Source organism: Phalangium opilio, unplaced genomic scaffold, assembly GCF_054372755.1.
Source record: "Phalangium opilio isolate 3A_F unplaced genomic scaffold, DU_Popi_V2 ptg000077l_1, whole genome shotgun sequence".
Taxonomy (NCBI): domain Eukaryota; kingdom Metazoa; phylum Arthropoda; class Arachnida; order Opiliones; family Phalangiidae; genus Phalangium; species Phalangium opilio.
The window spans coordinates 11,857,422-11,874,697 of record NW_028324185.1 but is presented as its reverse complement, the minus strand read 5'-3'; positions in this window follow the sequence as shown (position 1 = coordinate 11,874,697).

Here is a 17,276-nt window from a genome sequence, read left to right as displayed (position 1 = left end):
AGCCTAGAAAACAAAACGATAAGAGTTTTTTCCAGTGGACTGAAGCTCGGATATTTTATTTTTCTATATAATTTTAAAGACAATCCGTATTTTACTACTCTTTAGAATTTAATTCAATCTCCTGATTTTACTGGTAATGGATTTATTTCTTATAAATTAATTGAAATAAAAAAATACTTATCTCAGATTTTTCATGATAAAATTTTACGAAAATGGAATTGTTGTTGAAAAATCTAAGATAAGTAATTTTTTATTTCAATTAATTTATAGGAAATAAATCCATTACCAGTAAAATCAGGAGATTGAATTAAATTCTAAAGTGTATTAAAATACGGATTGTCTTTAAAATTATATAGAAAAATAAAATATCCGAGCTTCAGTCCACTGGAAAAAACTCTTATCGTTTTGTTTTCTAGGCTTGGGCAAACCAAGTCCTTTTTTAAATAATATCTGTTCCTTCAGTCTGCATTTGTATTAATCTATTATAAAACAATTTTTTGCCTGAAATGCGAAATTTTTCACTTCTAGGACGAGGTTAAAAATGGCTCTACAATTCTACTAATTCTTATAAGACACGGCTCACAATTCGTTTTAGAACCCGAGCTTTATAGTCAACTTCAAAACCAACATCCTGCCACGATTTTTAAACTATCAAAGCCGTATCTTTTACAGTCCACTTTACGATTGCAATTATCCATGACATTGCGTTCACTGCCCTTGTACGTTTACAGTGAGTGGCACCGTGGCCAGTTATTTTAATTAAAATACCTAGGCCAGAGGTCCAGTTTTAGAAAAATCCTTATTTCCAACCCTATCCTTAGCTTTTACAATCACCCATTGCACAGACTCACTCAATAGTCTGCCTAAGCATGGATTTATAATAGAAGCTTACGCTTCCTTGATATTTCACTCACCTTAAAACGCGCACAACATTTATTCCTCGTCTGAAATAGTACCAGTCTGGCACGCGCGTTTGTGACGTAGAATTTGAGGCAAATTCAGAGGGGGGTTGAAGTTTTTCACGTGATCGAGCTCTAATTTTTAATAGCGCGCGCGAAATTATTTTAACTTAAGCCTTGGTCGAAACTAACATCTAAAATATAAATTTAAAAGGTATCTTAAGTATAGAATTTCAACCGAGAAACATAATTAAACGAAAATTAGACCCTCCAGAGAAATGTTTAGTAAATATAGTGTTATATTTATTGAAAAATATCAAGTTAAAGTTTCAAGGCGGTGAAATGGCAAATTAGCGTCGTCTACTGTAAAGTAATGAACAATTAGCGTCGTCTGCTGTAGAATAATCTTTTGAGGTACTTACATTTTTAATTAAATTAACAGACTTAATTAATTTTGATGAAACTTGAAGAAGGTACACCTTAAATAGTTACTTGTTAATTTGAAAGTATTCCGAAACGAAACTTCGCTTTAGTTTTTAAATGATTCGATGTGCAGGAGCACCAAAAACCCCATGTTATTCCTATGGGAAAATCGGCGAAAATCTGTGAATTTTCATTTAACATTACGGGAGGGTGTGGGAACTTATCTAGAAGGGCCTACAGCCCTCTAGAATAGACAGTCACTTGATCGTAAGATGATTTTAGTCGAGTCTGAAAGGGCCTTAAAACCTGACCTACATTATTTTCCAGTAAACAGTCGAACGACAATAGTCATGTAATTGGAAAACCTACCAACCATAATGTCATAATGTATTATATAAAAACGTCTTGGTTTGGACCAAGGCCGAAAAAACAAACGATATGTGTGAGGTTTATCAATTGACTGAAGTTTCAGATATTGAAATTTTTTCTAGATATTTTTATCCACTCAATCCTTAATCAATATTTAATTCAATCAACTGATTTTACTGTTAATCGATCTAGTCCCTCTAAATTAATTTAAAAAATTACATTTCTACGCCTTTTCAAGAACAATTACATTTTCCGAAAACATTTTTTCATGAAATTAATTGTTATTGAAAAAGCGTAGATATGTAATTTTTTCTACCTGACCTACAATACTTTCCACAAAACAATAGAACGACAATAGTCGTCTAATTGGAAAACCAGCCAACTGTAATGTTTTTCCCATGATAAACAACAGTAGAAATTATTACCGTAGTAAATCTTGTTAGTTTTCGTTCAATTCATACTATCCAACTTTCCTAATAGCCCAGGACTTTTAGGGTTTGACCTAGAACATTTGAACATAAAGATGAAAATTGGTACGTGTGTTGTTTTCGACCCAACAAAAAATATACTAAAAGTCCCCTGCGGTAGAGCGCGAGCTTTCGCCGCCATCTTGGAAAATGGCCGCCGGGAATGCCAGCTACAATGTATTCCACATTCTTCTTCGAAAATTATGAAAATTGGTATACATAATGATTGAAACCAAGTGAACATCGTGGCAAAATTTTACAGCTCTGTGTTCAATAGTTTGGTCGCCATATCGGAAAATGGCCGCCATGAATGCTAGGTACAGTATATTTCCCCATGTTGTTGGAAAATTATGAAAATTGATAGTTATTATAATCAGAGCTGTGTGAACCTCATAGTAAAATATTGAAGCGATTAATCAGATAGGTTGGCCGCCATGTTGGAAAATGGCCGCCACCGATGTCATATAGATACAGTATATAGTTCAAAAATTGGGAAAATTGGTAATTATTATGTTGAAGACCGTCTATACATCATACTTGAATATTGAAGACGTGCTACTTATAGTTTGGGCGCCATCTTCGAAAATGACTGCTGGAAATGCTAAATATATTTCAAATAAATCTTTTTGAAATTCCTATTTTGAATTTTCAATAACGTAATGAACAACAAAAAATGGATATCTCGAAGTCGAAATTATCGATGCCATCTTTGAAAATGGCCACATGAAAATCATTGCCCTAAATTCTGAAAGAATGAAAAGTTATTCTAAGCTGTTATTCTCAACATGTTGATTTGAGAATATGATTTAATATGGGGTTTATACATTCTAGTGTTGTTTAAGATTAGAATTTAGACAAATCTCTAGCATTTTATACATATTCATCGTCATCCTGAAGATTTTTCATAATACTTGCATGTCAGAACCCTTGATTAGGCGTACACCTAGCTGGGGGCCTTATCAGCGCCCCTCCCCATCATATTCCAAATTGAACCTGCGGAACCGCCGTCATGGCACGCGGAATCGGCCAGTGGGACCGACAAACGCCACTTGAGCAGGTGACAGAAGCTGGACACCGTCAGCGGCGAGCCCAGTCAGGAGGTGGTCGGTGACAGGGAAGGATTAAGGCAGCAGAAGATTCGAGGGGACGGCGGACGGGGAAGTTCTCTCCAAGCACATCAGTGCCATACGGCTCAAATAAATAGTGTATCCGCGACCCCTAGAGGGTTGCCAATAGCGGAGGCGAGCCATGGCAACACCTGAGCGGGGGCGAAGTGGCCAGCAAAAACCTTCACGGAATGGGGCAAGGAACGGTCTGAACCAAGGGCGAACCCAAGGAACTCCCGAACCGTCACACCGAACTCGGCCCCCTCCGCCACGATAAGTCCTTTGAGTAAAAAAGGTTAAGAGAACATTTCTTTCATTTACGTGCTGTAACTGGGTGTGGTTATGATAAGGCGTGGTTTAAAGTAATGACAGATAATCAACATCTTACAAATTTGTTGCACTTTTTTAATGACCATATTGCATATAGGGAAGCCATAGCTGCTGCCGAAGAGAGATTTCTTTTCGCTTTTTTTAGGGTAATAATTGACAAGTCACGCTTTAACTATGTAGATATTACACGTATAATGGAACCGTTGCCACATATACTGTCAAGTCCTAATTTGATCTCGCTAAGCTTAATCCAACAACCGACACCGCAACACTACATTTTTTCCGAGCGTATCTTCAAGTCCAAAATAGCTAGGAAACGATTTAATCCCATTCACACCATTCTCCTTCCGGCATCAGATGATTTTGTAACACTCATTATTTGTACCTGCAGTCTACAGAACATCTTGTATAAAGAACTCTGAATGTAGAGGATCTGTATTAGCTTGCTGGGCAATGTGTGGTCAATGACAAGGTATTAGCCGTAATAAAAAAATCTTCTGGATGACGAGAAATTGAACGAAATGTTAAAAATGTGTCTTAAATCTAATCCTTAACGACACTAGAATGTATATACCCCATATAAAACGGTTTTTCCTAACCAAAATCCGAGTAATATGGCTTTCCTTTTCTTTTTTCCAGATTTTAGGAAAGTAATATTTCTGGGACCATTTTTCAAGATGGGTCGATAATTTAGACTCGAAAATAGTTATTTTTATGGCGTTTTATACGTTCATGAAAATCATCTACTCAATAAAAAAATATCGAAAACATTTATATATTGGTAATATATTTGGTACTTCGAGCAGATATTGTTGAAGATGGCGCCCAAACTATCATTTTTGAACCATATACTGTATCTAAATGGCATTGATGGCGGCCATTTTCCAACATGGCGGCGAAACTATCTGACTAATGGCTTCAATATTTTACTGTGAGATTCACACAGCTCTGGTTATAATACCTATTAATTTTCTTAGTTTTCCAACAACATGGTGAAATATACTGTACTTAGCATTCACGGCGGCCATTTTCCAATATGGCGACCAAACTATTAAACACAGAGCTGTAAAATTTGGCCATAATGTTCATGTGGGTCCAAGCATAATGTGTACCAATTCTCATAATTTTTGAAGAAGAAAGTGGAATACATTGTAGCTGTAATTCACGGCGGCCATTTTCCAAGATGGCGGCGAAAGCTCGCGCTCTACAGAAGGGGACTTTTAGTATATTTTTTGTTGGGTCAAAAACAACACATGTACCAATTTTCATCTTTATGTTCAAATGTTCTAGGTCAAGCCCTTTTTTGGCCTATCTGTCCTGGCCTATAATATTGGTTTATTAAATTAGAAATAATATTGACCAGATCCTCTGAGGCGTCGAAAAAAAGTAATTATCGAAAATAAATAATCATTTATATCACGTCAAGCTTCAAGATATTTCTTCTAAATATTCATCATTTTCATTTCAGTTACATAAGCAACAGTTCAAAGCGTAGAAGCGAGTGTGTTTTTGACAACAAGAAAAGCAGTTTAGGGTGGTGTTATCGAGGCATTACCCAAACTCTGTACTCAAAGGCAAATAAAAAGTTTTCTTATAAAAATTATGTCTTCAAGACGAGGCTTGCTACTTATGTCTTCAATCTACGAATTCGTGCTAGGATTTAATTGGACGGCAAAAATGGCGCAAACTGAATTTGAATTTATGGGAAATAATCGATACTTCAAATACAAGTATCTAGAAATTTCATTTTCAAATCTCAATTGTCACCGTTGATTTTTAAAATTACTCATTATATAGGTACGCCCAAGAGACTTCAATAAATGTAACGACACTGGAAGTGAGGTTATAAACATTTCTTTTCCCGGAGGGCAATTAAACTTAGATACTTATTGTCAGGAATCGTGGGAGCATGAGAGTCACGCGTCATTGTCAGGAATCGTGGGAGCATGAGAGTCTCGTGTCATATTACAAAATGACATCGGATTTCTTCAAACGATCCCTAAACATGAAGTATTTTTAATACCACTTGGAACTATGTTCTAGCGGAGTAATTGGGGCGAATGAGAAAGAATTCTGTTAACCAGTTTGCGAATACTCGAGAATCTGAATATTCTTCTTTTCTTTCGATTCGATTAAAAGCAGCGATTATTATAATTTATTAACGATTCATCGAGGATTTTTCTTACTTCGTTAAATATTCGATTAATGAAATTACAATTTCAATCGTAGTCAAATATAAATATACAAATGAATAAAAACAGTTCACCCAACTTAGACAATATGTAAAAATTGCAATACAATTTCCCCTTAAGTACGGCTCTTCTTATTCAATGTTATATTTGTTATATTAACTATCTCTTAGAAAGGAAAATAACCTGACAATTATAAAATTTGTCAATACCTTAGAGCGGAACAAAGATAAGGGACTAGAAGTAAAGTGCTCTAGCATTGGTAATAGATCCTGGCACTAGTGAACAAATTTGAGGGTTTTATGCCGCTTCCATTGCGCTTACACTAGAGAGAGAAAAAATTGGTCGAGTTCCAAAGAAAATTTCCAACCCCCTTCCCCTCAACCCAAAGCCGTGGAACACGGACGCCGATACTTGAATCTAGTTCGGGCGTCTACCGCCACGAGCGTCTCATGTTTTGGAGGGAAAATTCAGAAATCGCTACTAGAGGGCCAACCGTTGGTGTGCTATCAAGAATATTCACTTTCGTCAAGTGAAGAATTTGGTTACCTCGATACTTCTAGTCCCTTATCTTACTTCTGCTTGAAGTAATACAATTTTGTCCATGATTTAAGGGAGATTTTCGAAGGGCATAAAGTGACCACTGACGAAGCTTTTAAAATTTATACTTTTCCTGATGTTTTCAACGTATGTCAAAAATAAATCAGAAAATAATCAAATATTAAATATGAATAAAACACGTTTTAAATAAACCTCTCATTAAGAATTCTAATTTTATCATACAAGACGTGTCAAGATCATTTTTCAACGGTCGAGAGAAATATTTCAGTCCATCTCCGGTGATCGGAACGGCCAGGACGATTATCGTGTCCGGTCCCCCAAAGAAAGTCTTGACCACTTCCTTTTCCTTCTTAAATATGGACACTCAAGTATTTCTTCAATTACAATACCCAAATCATTGAATTTCATTCCTTTTTCAATTAGGTGGTGATTCTAATAGGGTCGACCTTGGTTGTTTTGTCACTTTTGCTCGTCATTCACTCTATCGTAACCGACAAATACAAATCGTTGTCCACCAAGAAAATTTTCAAGAAATTGGTTCAAGAAACCCTAGTAAATGTCTGGTATAACGCGTCGCTCTTGTGCGCTGAACGTAAGCGATCAAGTGCTCGCCTATATTTTAAAGGAATTCGTGTTATAGCGAGCCTGAGACTTACTGAGAGCTGGTTCGTGAACGACGCAAAAAGTGACTACTCTCGGTTTTGCAGTCCATCTTCCTATTTAGCCTGTACTATACTAAGCCTTTGACAGCGCCTCACCAGGCGTCGCTTTCACCTACGTCACTTCATGACAGGCTCTTAGTAACCAGTGACAAACTTATGGAGCCTATATGAACTTTTGATGATACTAAGCAAATAGAACAATTATGTTCGCTATAGCGATTCCCTCCATTTGCCCCACATTACTTGTCGTCTGCTGGCTGTGTCGTGGTTGATCGGAGTGACTTTCATTCTGTTTTTCTTGGGTTGTTTCTTGCGGACGGAGTTCACGACGGAAAGCTACAATTACATCGAAACCCTCTCGGACTTGATCAAATCGGGAATTCAACCGATAATCGTAACAGAAAGCGAAACTCTCTATTATCTGAAATATTTGGTAATTAACCGTTTCTGTGGTAAGTCCTTCATTTTCTGATTTTTCATTGGTGCCCATCTATAGGCAGTCCAGGACCCAGTTGTCAAGGAATGGCTTGACGCACAGGATGAGGAGAAACTGTTGTCGCCTATTGAAGACTATTTGGATCTTGATGGATACAATCCAATTCTTTCGGGGGAAAAAGCTCTCATAATAGTGGATTTTTTTGAGACTTGGACTATGGGAGAAATCCTCATTTCAGATCCCGAGAATAAAATTTTCTTGGCGGAAAAAGGAGGTCTATACTTTTCGCAGCACGCATTAAGATTCGACTACACGCACTACATTTTCAACACCTCTTGGTTGAGAAGCAAAACGCAATTACACGAAAACATTCACCTAAGGTCCGTACGAATTTCATGGTCACATGGTTAAGGGTTTTGATGAGAATTTTATTACGGCTCGGAACCAATATTCGAAACGCAAGCTTTCAAGTATCTACATTTGAATAATCAAGTCAAGTGGAAGAAACCGTCAAAAAGCACGACTGATTTGGACCTGAGTAACGTCAGCGTTCCTTTTTATTTTCTTTTCATCATGTTGACAGGAACAGTAGCTGCCGTCATAACAGAAATATTTTTTAACCAATTTGCTTAAAACCTATCTGAAAAATTAAATATCATAACACAAAGGAGAGTTATGATAGTAGTATAAATAATAAACACTATACTCGATTAATTGTTCACTCCACTAGCATACCAATTAAGACTAACTTAATTGGCTTGCATTAAAATAAACTGGAAAATATATAAACAGTTTTCGTTTCATCTACAAATTATACAAAACTTAATTGATAGAATATTTTGAATAGTACGGCAAAATCACATTTGTAGTTTCACGTTAGACTTGAAAAATGTAGCGTAAACTGTATTTGAATTAAATGAAAACGGTCGATACAAATAAAATCCAAATTTTCAAATCTGAAATACTATCGTTGATTTTGAGAAATAGTGCAGAGACTCGAAAAATAATGTTTCACACGAGTGGAATTTTAATTAATTGATTAAAATTCAAAGACTAAATTGTAAAACATGTCTTAATTAAAAAAAGAATTAAAACCGGGTCCGTAATTTTGTCATATTAATAAAGCGCCTTTACGTAAATATATAAAAATGTCACGTGTTACTAATTTACAATGCACTAAACTGCCCGACGAAACTGAAAATGTTCATTCAAACTAAACCCTTAACTTAATATCAAAGGTTGTTGTTGGTTTTGAAGTCGCCGTCTGGGTACTTATAAGTTTATACTTATAAGTACTGTATTAAGTTCTAAAAATAATTTTTTCAGTTAGGTTTAGATTCTTATACTTCATAGAAGTCTTTTTACTTATTTAATGAATTGAAAGTTTTATTTTATTTTGAGAAAATAGACACCAAATATAAAAATATAATAAAGAAATGTTAATAATCGAAGCTTTGTTAAAATAGAGTTTGTCTCAAATATTTTCATCAAATAGTTTGTGAACTGTTCGATAAACTGTTGTATTCAAATTATAAAATATACCACAATTATAAAACTTAATCGATAAATGTCCTAAAAGGGTTTGTCCAAGAGACTTAAAAATGGCTTTGTACATATACGATAAATTCTACTTTTCTTAATGAGAATTAATGTTCTTTAAAAATGATGTAAATAACAATGATAAAATATTAAAATTTAAATAGAAACTCGATAGTATTGTGAGTATAATGCGGCCTCTACAGGCTCAATTTTTAGCACAAATTAAATTGGCGATATGCATGAAATTTATCATATTATAGGCCTTTCAATAATTGTGTAAATAAAAATCTATCATAATTTCGATTAATCAATATTTGGAAATACCCTTAAAACTCTTTTAAACAAATCTATTGATTAAATTCCACATAATTTGTTCAATTATTGAATATCTATTTGTCACAATAAAAAGAAATTGATGTTCCGTCCAAATACCGGGTACCATTTCATTGTCCAAACATTTCATATAAAGCGTCAAATACACTGACTTTAATTATATTCGAATGCGAAATATTGTTCAATTGCTCGAGTAACATTTTAAGCAACATAAAACTCACTCAACATATATAGATTCAGTTTTTTACTCAGTTTTAGTTGAAAATTTACCGCAATGGATGTTTTATTTCCTAAAAACATTTAAAAAAAAGTTAAAAATTTGCACTAACCTGTGTACAATTATTTCTGACAAATAAACTTACGCTTTTAAACAAAATAAATACTGGGTGTTTCTGATAAGCCTGCAATAAATCAAAGGGTTTTTTTTGGGTCCGACTGAGTTAAAAATGCGAGGGGTTGGTCATTCACGAAATTCCTAGAGCTACCCGCGAAATCAATAACAAAGTCAGAAATCTGGAAAGAAATGGAAAGTATTTTTACTTATTTCAAAATCTCATAAAAAATCCGAAATCAGTAACGAAATCAAAAATTCAGTATAGAAATCTCAAAATCAATAAAGAAATCGGAAAATCAGAAGTGAAATCGGAAAATCAGCAAATAAATCACAAAATCAACAAAGAAATCACTAAATCAACAAAGACATCACAAAATTCGTAAAGAAATCTCGAAACCCATTGCAAAATTCACGAAATTCAAAATCCAAAAAAGAAATCACAAAATCCGACGAAATCTGGATTTCATCAAATTTTAAAATAGAACAAAATGCGACGATATCAAATGGAATCCAACGAAGTCCGAAGAAATCACATTGGATTTCAAAATCCTGTATACACTTTTTCAAAAACGTCAGACCCCCTCGAAAAAACGTCAACGAACGAATAACGTACAACACCTAGTTATACAGAGATATGGACTCCCAAAACACTTAACTTTAAAATTGGGTTATAGATTTAATATTTCGTTATATTTTAATGAGAAAAGAAACACGAGTGCAAATAGGAAACATTTCCTCCAGTAGCTGCCAAGATCTCTCAGAATCGTACACCTACTTTGTCTTGTGGTGCCGATGTTCTCGAATGGGCGTAGTTGCAGGGAAAATACGACATGCAAATCCGTTGGAAACTCATTAAAATGTTGATTAGAAGTAGCGTGTCGACCAAGGCAATAGGATCCTCCTCCTCTGTTAACATCACTTTCATGTTTAATAACACCGCAAACACAAAATCTTCCCAGTTTTAACTATAACCATGAACTAACACATACAAAAGGAGCTCTATTTTTAGAATTAGACATGCTTCTTCGATGTCTAAATGCCAGCGATGCTTTCTAACCCTGAAACTAAACCATTTTTTCAGGTTTCGATGGAAAATTTTCGTGTGGAATTTTGCTGGAATATTTAGCATTTTAAAGTCGATTTTTTTCAGGTAAAATCAATACAATCTACTTTAACTTAATATTCATAATATATTATTTAAACATTTTTAATATGGAAATCATATTTCCAGTAAACTTACACATATATAAGCCTTTTAGTAGCGCTCGGTCTTTCTTGCAACCGCAATATATTCGTCAAAAATGCTAGACACATTTTGCAAAAATTGTATCAATGTCCTTTAATATAACTAGGCATATATGGAGAATTTTTGACGTAAGTTTGAGTTTAAAATCTCTTCGAGGTGCTAGTGTTTAAGTGCGTGTTGTATCGACTCACAGTGTTGTCATAGACTAAGCACAAATAGAATGTCAGCTTATGGAGAAAGCATTTCCATGCAGGACTTCCACAAGTATTATGTAGATATTTCAGAAAAAGATTTATATAGCTAACGTCTCAGAGCCTAGAATAATAAGGTAACTGGAAAATCTACCATATAAATTATTTTGGGCAAATAAGGTGATGGTAAAAACCAATATCGGGGAAAACGTGCAACAAAACCCTTTCATTTCTTTAACATAAGATCTACCTTTTCATATTTACAGTTAGTCTATGAAATGAAAGTCATTAGAGGAAAGGATTTCACGAGGACAAAGCAATCAGAATACTGATGAGTTTTTGATAATTAACGTTTCATATAACACATTTCAGTCACGTTTACACTAGACATTTTGAAAGGGTTGTATTTAAAGTACCGATTAAAAAATTATTTATATGCGATAAATAATTACCGATAATCGAAAATTAATAGGTACCGATTAGAAATTAACTACTTTTGATAGAAAAATATTTATTTTCCCGATTACACTATTAAAACATGAACAAGTGTTTTTAGTCAATAATTAAAGCTTTTGTAGATTTGGCCGGGCGACCTCGTTTTCTTTTAGAACCAATTGGTAAATTTTTGGATTCTGGGGGTAATGCAAAGAGTTTCAAAATTACAGCCAAACCCAGAATGTGGTGACAAATGTATTTCTTCATGGCCGGTGGGCATGTACAAGTTGATTGGTTCCATAAAACTGATTTAAGGGAAATGTCAACGGATATTGTCACCTGCCACATTCTTGATTGAAACTGTTTGTAGGAGTCGAATGTTTTGTAGCTTTGGTTTTTGGACATATTGATGAAACCATTAATCTCTGTATCTTTTAACTTAGATTTTTCTTTACCAGAAGGAAGAATAAACCAGTACGAGGAGGTGTCATTAATTTTTCTACATTTCATTGACAAGGCTTGTGGTGATTGAGTGAATTCAAATGACTTTGTCATTAGTGACAAATCAAATTCAGGTTCTTGAGCAAACGATTTTGAATTCGGACGCGTAATGTCTCTTTCTTTGGACCACGAATTAAGTATTTCAAAAGTTTTTTCGAAAAACTTGGGTAATGATAAACGTTCTCTAAGAGTTGCTTCATTTTTTATCACATTGTTGGTCGATTCAAGACCATTATTTGTAGAAGGGTAACCTTGAGCTACTCCCTCATACCACCCAGTGTAAGTCTCTAAATATTCCCGTTTAAAATATTCAAGAAATGGTTGAGCTACTAATATTGGTTCCCATTTTTTAAGAAATCTAATTTTAGCAGTTGAAAACTCGTTACATGTTTTAGCAAGTTGCAGAGACAAGATATCTGACCTAATCTGGGACTTCCATTCTCCTTTTAAAGACCTCAATCGTTTGTCAACATTTCTAATCACATGCGCCCAACAATGAACCCGGGTGAATTCTAAACCAAATACTGCGTTAAAAGCATTCGTTATGGAATCGGCACAGTCTGCTATTAAGATCTTTGGACAATATTCGTCATATTTTAAGCATTTAAAAATAAATTTGAAATCTACTTCTGTTTCCCCATGTGTGACCCCCATCAAGAAAGGGTGAAAAACTCTCTTTTTATCAGACGTTCCGGCTAAGAGAACAGGAAAACCTTGATATGGCAACTTGTATGTGGCGTCTGTTTGAATGGCCTCGCTCATATGACGCATTGACAAAAGTCGTCGCGTCGAAAATGCGACTCTAAACTGTTTTAATTCATAGTCAATTTCATACGACAACACAAATGGCTTGTCTAATTCATCTCCGGCAGATGCGTTTTCTTTACAAAGTTTTTCTAGTTGCCCCAAAGATAAGTTATTTGATCCACCTCTTGTCAGAAAGTTATTTAGTTGCATTTTACTAGGTAGCGAATGACCGGCCTTTTCCAAGTTTTTAAGAATTAGGTTTGGTTTGCGAATTCCCAAGTCAACTAAGCTTCGTATTTTCACTGGGCTTTGAATACCATATATCTTTGGTTCATGATTGTGCAAACTGGATGTCTTGTCAACAAAAACCTAAGTAAATAAATTAAATAACCTATCTTTCTACCGAAAACAATGTAAAACATTACCTCGTCAGAATCTTTTGGTAACCGTATTCTACACCGAGCTGGACATCTGTCATTGACGTTGCAAAGGTATAGCAGCTTAGTATCATTGGCTGATTTTCCTTTCGTGTTGTAGTTGAAGGACTTGAATGATTTAACATACAAATGAGCCTCACTTTTAGTTTTAAATGAGCCAATAGTTTCCCAGTTGAGAGTAGTTCTAAGCCGCTTTGCACTTGGTTCAACGTCATCATCACTTGATGGTATGGATTCGGAATGACAGTCCATTGCGAAGTAATTTGTTTCACCAAAAATCCTCGACTAACAGATTTTAACTTTGAAGAAAATTTTGGCAAAAATAATCGGTCGAATAATTTTTTAATTCGTTTTTTATCGGGAACTTTGAATCGGCAATTTTTTCAATCGCTATCGGGTAAAAATAATAGGTAATAAAATAATTTTTTAATCGGGTAAATAATAATGATCCATTTTGAAACCGTTTTGAACAACTTTAGAAAGGTCAAAATGTAACCTTTAACTATAAGCCATATAGAACCTGCACTAGAAAATGTTTATAGCTTTCCTTTTTAGAAAGAAAAACAAGAAATACAACTTAAAAATAAGAATGATCATTTTCTCTTGTAAGATCTACATGGTTAACACCTTAAGGTGGCAATTTACACCTTTCTAAAACTGTTTTTAAGTGTCGAGTGTGAACGCGGCCGCAATTTCTCCTTTTCAAAAATACTCATTTAAATGGATGTATGTATTGTGGTAAATTATACGGAATGATATTTGTACGGAAACTAATATATCTCAAAATTAACACTGGTCTCTACATTCGAAAAATATATTTTGAAGGGATAAGGCAAGAACTCCTTAGGAGACCGGACAAAAATATTTCGATACTTTATTAAGACCATATTTGAATTTTCAGATCGCTGCAAGACCCTTATGGCAATATAGTTGTTTAGCTTTTATCACTCCAAATTTTAGTTGGTGTTTAGAGCGTCGTTACGCAACGCAAGATGTATGAAGGAAATAATTCACGAGAATTTAAGTTTGTAACATCATACGTAAGTATGGAAAATACCCCGTACTTGATTAAAGATATCTTCAGTAATGTTATTTATTCTAACAATGTTCATAAATTAAAAATATACAGGATAACGATGAATTTGGACGAAATATAATAAAAGGAGTTATTTCTTACCGGAGTTCGTTTTTTTATTTTCTTCCGGCGTACATTCTTAACAATATTCGAAATATATCGTTAGTAATTCCATATAGTCAATTCATATCTTTTTGGTGTAATTGATAAAATCAACAACTATATTTACGAATTCAATATTTCTGCTTTTTTCATTAGATTAAAATATATACCACTTCCAAACGTCTTGGAAACTCTTTTGAAAGTCCACGGTTATCAAAATAATTTTTTGGGTCATACGCTTGGCATCGCAACACAGAAAAAGGTTGGTAAATAAAATGTTTCTGATTTTTTTATCACATCTCACTTAAAGCCTCGAGTGAACTTCAGTTTAGAGACGATTTTAGACGAAAAGTCCATTCCGTTTTAAGTTGCAAATTATAATCATATCATCCGAGGGGTCGGACATTTCGGAAAAAGTGTATGGGATTTCGAAAGCCAATTTGATTTCTTCGGATTTCGATTGATTTCGTTGGATTTCACTTAATTTCGTTCGGATTTTTGAGTTTTTTTTAATTTTGCAATGAATTTCGCTATCTATTTACTGATTTTGCAATTTCGTTACTGATTTCAGATCTTTTATGAGATTTTGAAACCAGCAAAAGTACGTTTGATCTCATCCCGGATTTCTGATTTTGTTATGGATTTCGTGGGTAGCGTACGGGATTTTGTGAATCGCCGACTCCTCTATAACATCACTCTACATTGATTAAACCATTCTCTATTTTGAGACCTGTATTTTTTCTTTCTTACATAATGGACAGTGCATAAACTACGTCGCACAAAATATAGCATATTTTAATCCCTCGGTCCCCTTGATCACGCTTTGTTACTTTTTACGAAATCAATAAAGGAATCGCAAAGTCAGTAAAGAAATCACAAAATTAATAAAGAAATCGCCAAAACAACGAAGAAATCACAAAATCCATTACAAAATTCACGAAATCCAAAATCAAAAGAAATCACAAAATCCGACGAAATCACGTGAAAAATCTCAAAACCCGAGGAAATCCGTTGGAACTTACCAAATTTTGAAATCAAACAAAATCAAATGAAATCAAACGAAATTTGAGGAAATCAAATTTGATTTTTCAAAAACGTCCGACCCCTCGTTATAAATCCTCATTCAACTCATTATTAGAATGTCTCTTAATGCAGTTATAGTTCGTAAAGCAACGAATTAGTCATATAAAGACGAGAATAGATTTTAGGTGTTTACTTTTATAAAAAACATATTTATTTTGCTGAGTGGATTGAAACAATGCCAATCGTATTCTACCTAAAGATTTATCAATAATGACGAAAAGAGTACTGAAAAGCAAACTTTTCTCATTGTATATCTCGCGTTTGTAGTTCTTCCTTTATACTTTTAACGTTCGTATTAATGTTTACAGGTTATTGATATGGTTACATATAGTTATACATTACATCATGAAGACCCTTTTCTTTATCACGTTTCTCCAAGTATCATAATGGGCGATTCTCGCATTGCAACGTGCATAAACACAGTGAATAAACACGACACACGTTTATCCGTGAATGGTTTAGATACGCCCACGTGGTGCCTGATCGCTACGGCATTGCTAATCATGTCTATGGTATCATCATTGGCTACATCCTTATCATTAGCAAAAGGTTACAGAATTCAAAGAGATATATATGCGTGCTTAAAAGGCGAAACGTGAAGAGTTTGCTTTTTAATTAAAGAGTCAGCTATTTTTATGTTTCTCAAACAAAATTATTTCACATTGAATGCACTTGTTCTAGGATGGATACCTGCTTTGACGATTAGCTTCAATCAGTATGTTTGGCAATATTTATCGGATTTCCTAGAAAACAGTTTCGAGTACTTCAATTCTAAATCACCCAGGTTCTTGCTCTGCGGATGGTTGCTCGGGTGTACCGTGTTAACCAGATGCTTTTCGGGGGCTTTGAAATCAGAACTGCTCTAAACAAACACAAAATACATAAATACCATTGATGATATTTGCGAGCAGAAAGACATTACTTTAATGATACCGGAATATTTGCCTATTCACTTTCTAGCTGGAGGTAACAATTTTCCTTTTGATATTCGTCTTGTTATTTTGGGTAGAGAGATCGGTGGGTATTTGCAAAGTCAAGTAACCCCGGTTGGGACCGTTGGGAAACTGGTAACTCGGTCCCGTATACTTGCAATTTATGAATGACCTGGAACCGTTAGGTCCTAAAGATAGTCATATTTATCGTAATACTTTCGGTGGAGCTATGAGTGTGCACTTTCAGCCACACAGGACCACACTTGGGAAAGTAGTTTATATGGGTCCAAATTTGACACCGTTACAGTTGTTCATTTACACCCCTGAAAGGGTTTAATAACACTTATTTGATCAATAGGTGTCAAAGATAAGAATAAAATGGTGCAACAGAGGTGTAGTTTAACACCTTTTTAACTTTTATAGTTAATTATTCACTCTCATATGAGTGTTGTGCAATCGAGTGCATAATGAGTGTAGCACCATTCCGAGTTTAAATAACGCTTTTAAGAGTGTAGCATAACACCTTTCAGAGTATCGTATAACACCTTTCCTAGAGTCACATGACACCTTTCCTAGAGTCACATGACACCTTTCCTAGAGACACATGACACCTTTCCTAGAGTCACGTGACATCTTTCCTAGAGTCACATGACACCTTTCTGAGTGTCGTATGACACCTTTAAGAGTGTTGGTTTATTTACAAATAGCGCAATATTCAAGGTTCCACCTTGAGAGAACTTAAGAGGACAGTTCAAACATGCAGAGCTATACCCCTTTAAGTAAGGGTAGTTCTCGCATCAATGTGATACTACATTAAAAGTTGGCCACTTGATCGACTTAAAATCCAGCGTGAAACTGTATGATAAGTTGGTCATTTTC